General features: G+C 43.3%; 1 long non-coding RNA gene across 4 annotated transcripts in view; it reads left to right on the top strand.

Annotated features, from left to right (window-relative positions):
- Positions 1–6336, top strand: part of LOC121919699 — a 142566-nt gene that overhangs the window by 117863 nt on the left and 18367 nt on the right. The gene's annotated exons all lie outside the window — the stretch shown is intronic.

Here is a 6336-nt window from a genome sequence, read left to right on the forward strand (position 1 = left end):
AATAGTGTGAGCTTTATTTTTATTTTGCAAGCTGGCTGTTTTGTACGAGCTGCAAAAATGTGGGAGAATATATCTATATCTATATCTGGGATTGCATTTGGGTGGCACAAACTTGGCTGTGGGCACCAGAAGGGTTAACCCTGTGCTTGGAAACATGCAGCATGGGAATTGTAGGCAGTGAGGATGCTGGGAGATGTCGTAAAGCTCTCTGCTGCTTTTTCCTGTAATGGCTGCTCTCAGGGATGGAAGGAAGGGAAAGGGCTTTCTCTCTTTGGTTTTTGAGATATACAGTATATATTTATTTTTTGCCCTCCCCACTCTTCTAAATGCAGCAGATTGCAGGAATGTGGGGCTGCCTCCAAGACAATGTGTTGCAATTGATTCATTGGCAAAGGATGGCAGAGCAGGGCTGATGGAAAGCTTCTGCCTGGGCTGCCTTTTTTGCTGAGAGGTCTCTGTGTTGTGTTGTTGTTGCTTTTATCTTACAGGCTTGTTGTTGTTGTTGTTGCTGTTGTAATACCTATGATCCTAGTAGTCAGATGTCAGATTGTGCATTGAATAATAACAAGGGGGGCATAACATTGAAATGAAAAAATTTTCAATCTCAGTTATTTTATTTTATGGCAGGAGGAAAAAATAATGGCTTGACACTCATCATAGATGATAATGAGTTTACATGGATTTTAATTAATCCAAAGAGCCATGGTTAGAATAAAACATTTTGTGTGTGTGTGTTTTGTGTGCCTTCAAGTCATATCTAGCTTAGCTATCCTGTTTTGTTTTGTTTTGTTTTGTTTTTCTTTAAAATGTCATTCTGTAATGTTAGGTGGTGATGTTTGTTGTTGTTGCTGTGCAACTTGAAGTCATTTCCGATTCATGGCAGCCCCTTAGGTGAATCTATCCTGGGGTTTTCTTGGCAAGGTTTGTTGGGGGGAGAGGGGTTGTCATTGCCTTCCCTTGAGGCTGACAGAGTGTGACTTGCCCAATGTCACCGAGTGGGTTTCATAGCTGAGCTGGGAACCGAACCCAGGTGTCCATAGTCAGTGCTCAGTGCACTAGGCCGCACTGGCTCCTCCATGTTGCAGGTGTGTGTGTGTGTGAGAGAGGATTTTGCACTGTTGCTGGCAGGCTCCTTGTAAATGCCCTTGTAGCTTGTTTAAAAGACACTCGTTGTGTGTGGTCTGCCTTTGAATGTGGGTACTGGCTGGGATCTCGGTGACACTTGCTAATCAGCTGGGGCAAATTAGTGACCCCCTTTGCCTTTTGTATGATTTTGCAAGCTGGTGATTTTTCGTTAGTACTCTTTCCCGCTTGTCTCTTTACTGCTTTAATCTAGAAATATATGCCAATGTTGTTGTTGTGTATTTTCAAGCATGGTAACCCTCTGACAAACTTGTCATAGGGTTTTCTTAGCAAGTTTTTTTCAAAGGAGATTTGCCATTGCCTTCCTCTAAGGCTAAGAGCATGTGACTTGCCAAAAATCACCCAGTAGGTTTTCATGGTCAAGCTGGGAATCCTGGTCTCCTAGTGTCCTAGTCCAATGACCAAACATTGCACGTGTGTGTGTGTGTGTGTGTGTGTGTGTGGTTGTTATATTTACATTGGTGCTATAAAACTTCCCATATTATGCTAACAATTTACTGTGTCATAAAAGTGTGTATGCATACATGTGGGCTCTCCACATTCACTGGGGGTAGGGGCACAGGACTCCCGTGAGAGTGAGGAAAAAACACAAATAAAACATCACTGTTTTTGTTTTGTTTTTTTGCCTCAGAGAAAATTTCTGAAGGAGTCCCTAGGCCCTCCAGCCCAACTCTGTGGTCAGCAGCAGCTGGACCTTGACCATAGAATCAACCCGGAGGACCTACAAATGCCTTGCTCCAGTAAAGAAATCTATTTGCAGTGTATTCTTTGGAGAATAATTGATTTTAGTTTCTGAGTTTTAAAATTCCAGAAGATAATGAGTGGAATCCAGTCAAAATTAGTCATGTTGTAATCTCATAGGGAAATCTGATGAATTTGGGGAAATCTGATGAAGGTGGTAAAAACACTTCTGTTGTTTGTTTTCATTTGGAACAGAAAGCAATGTTTCACTTCTCAGATAACAGAAACTTATACGTTCAGCTATTAGTAATACCTATGATCCTACAAGTCAGCTGTTGAATTGTTTGTTGAATAATAACAGGAAAAAAGCATAACACAGAAGTGAAAAATGTTCAACTTTAATTTTTGAATTTGGATGAATTGTGTTTGAACCAGAGAACCAGGGGCCCATTCACACTACTTTTTAACCTGGGCTCCAATCCGATTTAAATGAGGGTCGTTCATACTTGTGCCAGGGTTTTCTAACCCAAATTGGGGGGGGGGCAGTGTAAATCCCTCTTAACCCAGGGTTTTTATGCCATGGATTTTCTTGCTGTTCTTTACAAAAGAACCGGGGTTATTTTGCCAATGGGAACTTGAAAATCGTTCCCATCCAATTCCTTCCTTTCTTCCTCCTCCTCTCCTTTAGTCACACCCGTGACTCCCTCCAGCCACCTCTGCTCGCCACCCCTGATCTTGCCTGCGTTTGCCCCCTCCGTTCTGTGCTTCCTCCCCTTCCTCTTTTTCAGCCAACTCCACTCTTCCTCCCCTTCCTCTTCCCCCCCTCCTGCCAGGATTGTGACATTTTATCCCATTGCCAAATGTGAATGGAATCCCAGGGTAAAATGCCACAATCGTGGCAAATCAATGCTACGGAGAGATTCAATTGTGGCATTTCAGGGAAATAACCCGGTTCCCACACCAGGTTATTTTTGAGTGCAAATGGGGCCCAAGATTGGTAGGAACATAATTGCTTGTGTGTGTGTGTGTGTGTGTCCCTCTGTGTGTTTTGTGTGTGCCTTTAAGCTGTTTCCAATTTATGGTGACCTTGAAGCAAACCCTATCATGATTTGCCATTGTCTTCTTCTGAGAGTGTGACCTGCCCAAAGTCACCCAGTGGGTTTGGCCAAGCTGGGAATCAAAGCCTGTTCCCCAGAGTCATAGTCCAACATGCTATGCTGACTTCTGCTTGCACTATGCTGCAAAAAGTTAAAATAGCTAGGTTGGAGATGTCATGCCCTGCGTGAAAATATTATTTTGAATCTAGTTTTATTTTTATTTCAGACCTTTTTTGCTTAGATTTGAATTTATAAACAACCTTCCAGAGCAGATAACAATAAATATCTATACAAAGAAAATTTGTTTGTTTTTAAAATGGCAGCAGCTAAAAACAAATCAAATAGCAGCAGAATAAATAACAATCAGCAATAAAGATACTGAAACACTAGATGGAATGATAATAAAACAATCCGTACAAAAGTTCTCAGATTAAAAATGAGCTTGCTGTTCATTGAAAATGCTGAATGGTTTGGGGAAAATGGGTTTCCTGAGAGAATTATTCAGCTCTTGGAAGCTGACAGTGAGAAAGGGAATTCTCCTCATCTGTTGTGAAGGGAGGTGAGGCTTTAGGGGTTCCCAGAACATCTGTAGACAGGATAAGGCCTCAGAGCTGGGTCCTGTCATGTCCCCCTCTCTATTTACAGGGTTAAAAAAAAGAGTCCACAGATTTGTGCAAGTCACCTAACAGCTGATAGCAGATTTTCCACAAAGAGCACCATAGTATTTTTTTAAAAGGGGGTCTGGACTGAATTCACGCCACTTCCTTTAAAAAAAGATGGATGCCAACAAAGCTGGCAGTATGTTTGATGGGTGTACATTTTCGGATCCCCAACTCAGCTGTATGCTTGGACTCTAGCACTCTCTGTTTGGTTGATATGATATTAAAATGGACAAATATCTGTATCCTGCCACCCAGTTAACAGGTCAGCTTGGATTGTCTATGTAGCATGGGTGAAAGGGTTAAACACCCTGTTCCCACAATCAGATTTGGAGCCCACTGAAGGAGAAAGTGAAAACGTTAGGAAATCCCATCACAGATATCATGTCTCACATAGTTTGGCCATCTGTTTGGGTGTTTACGTGTGTGTGTGTGTGTGTGTCTGTGTTTTAAATTTAAATTAAATTTCTCTCTCTCTCACACACACACACACACAAGTATATATAAATAAAAGTTGGTATTAGGTTTTTGTTTGTTTGTTTGTTTGTTTAATACAGAAAAATAACACCAAACAACACCAAGCCTATCCAGTCTTCATTTTTTAAAAAAGAATTGGGAACAATTTGACCATACACAGGAGGAAAATCTTGAATTTTTAGTAGAGAGAAGAGGCATAGTTTTGTAAAAAAAAGTCCCTTTTCCTGCTCCTTTAATCCACATTAAAAAAGTAACATTATTAAAGAAAGGAAGGAAACTATTCGTACACTACTTGTCTTTGAACATCTAGAATTTTACTGTACTATTTTGAATAGAAAGATTTTGCCCTCAGCTACATTCTTGGTTTCATAAAAGCCTATGTACTATGGTAGGGCCAGAGTCAGGGTTGGCATTGCTTGAGTATGTACCAAAGAACCCGGAGTAGAGGCATCCAGAGCTTCCGTGGACTCGGTTATACTGGATCAGTCTGTAAGTACCGAGGATGTGGACAAGATCCTTAGAAGTGTTAGGAAGACAACTTGCTCCCTCAATCACTGCCCCTCATGGCTAGTGGCTCAGGGGGGACCGGTAGTAACATCTATGTTACACCATATAATTAATACATCATTGGGGGATGGGCAATTTCCATCCAGCTTAAAATTGGCCATTGTAAAACCATTGCTAAAAAAGCCCTCCCTCGACCCCCTGATGCATAATAATTATCGGCCAGTATCGCTATTGCCATTTTTGGGTAAGGTGATCGAGAGGGCGGTTGCAATCCAGCTTCAATCGATCTTGGATGAAACGGATTATCTGGACCCATTTCAAACTGGCTTTCGGGCGGGTTACGGGGTTGAGACTGCCATGGTCGCCCTGGTCGATGATCTCCGTCTGGGCATGGGCAGGGGTAGCGTGTCCCTGCTGGTGCTCTTGGACATCTCAGCGGCTTTCGATACCATAGACCATGGTATCTTTCTGGAGCGCCTGGCAGAGTTGGGAATCCGGGGCACTGCACTCCAGTGGTTCCAATCCTATCTCTCCGGGAGGTTCCAGATGGTGCAGCTGGGGGATGTGTGCTCCGACAAGAGGGCCCTGACATCTGGAGTCCCTCAAGGAGCCATTTTGTCCCCCATACTTTTTAAGATTTACATGAAACAGCTGGGAGAGATCATCCGGAGGCATGGGGCGCGGGGTTATCAGTACACTGATGACACCCAAATAGTCTTCTCTATGTCTCCGACTGATTCAGTGACCAAGGATGGCATCTCTCCTCTTGTTGTCTGTCTGGAGTCGGTAATGGGCTGGATGAGGGAAAACAGACTCAGCCTGAATCCAGAGAAAACGGAAGTGCTCGTGATAGGTTCTCCTGGCCCAGGGATGGCGGTATTTCTACCTGTCCTGAATGGGATCACGCTTCCTGTGAAGGACTCGGTATGCAGTCTGGGGGTGCTTCTTGATTCGTCGCTCCACCTTACTTCACAGGTGGATGCGACGGTCAGGAGCACCTGTTATCAGCTTTGGCTGATACGCCAGCTGCGTCCCTACCTGAGCTGGGGGGACCTTGAAACAGTAGTACATGCTCTGGTAACCTCTCATTTGGATTTCTGCAATGCGCTCTACATGGGGCAACCCTTGTACCATACCCGGAAGCTGCAATTGGTGCAGAATATGGCGGCTAGACTGGTCACTAATACATCTAGGACCAGTCACATAACACCGGTCTTAAAAGACCTTCATTGTCTGCCCATTCGCTTCCGGGCGCAATACAAGGTGTTGGTTATTACCTATAAAGCTCTAAATGGCTTGGGCCCAGGGTACTTGGAGGACCGCCTCTCTCCATATAATCCGCCCCGCACACTCAGATCAGCTGGGAAGCAAGGGCTAAGAGTTCCGGAGGCTAGATTGGCTACCACCACCAGGAGGGACTTTTCTATTTCGGCCCCCAAGCTCTGGAACTTGCTCCCTGGCGAACTCTGCTCGGCCACCTCCTTAGACCAATTTAAGAAGGGGCTGAAAACACACTTTTTCGAGCAGGCATACCCCTGACTCCTGACTTCTGTACGCCCTCCCTCCCCTCCTGACAGCACTGCTGAGCTGGCATGAGATATGGTTTTGTGATTTGTATATGAGGGGATTTTTAATATATTCATGTTTTAATATTTATATTGTATGTTATATATGCTGTTAAACCGCTTTGATCAATGGAAAAGCGGTATATAAATAAAATATTATTATTATTATTATTATTATTATTATTATTATTATTATTATTATTATTA

The sequence above is a fragment of the Sceloporus undulatus genome, chromosome 1 (genome assembly GCF_019175285.1).
Source record: "Sceloporus undulatus isolate JIND9_A2432 ecotype Alabama chromosome 1, SceUnd_v1.1, whole genome shotgun sequence".
Lineage (NCBI taxonomy): Eukaryota > Metazoa > Chordata > Lepidosauria > Squamata > Phrynosomatidae > Sceloporus > Sceloporus undulatus.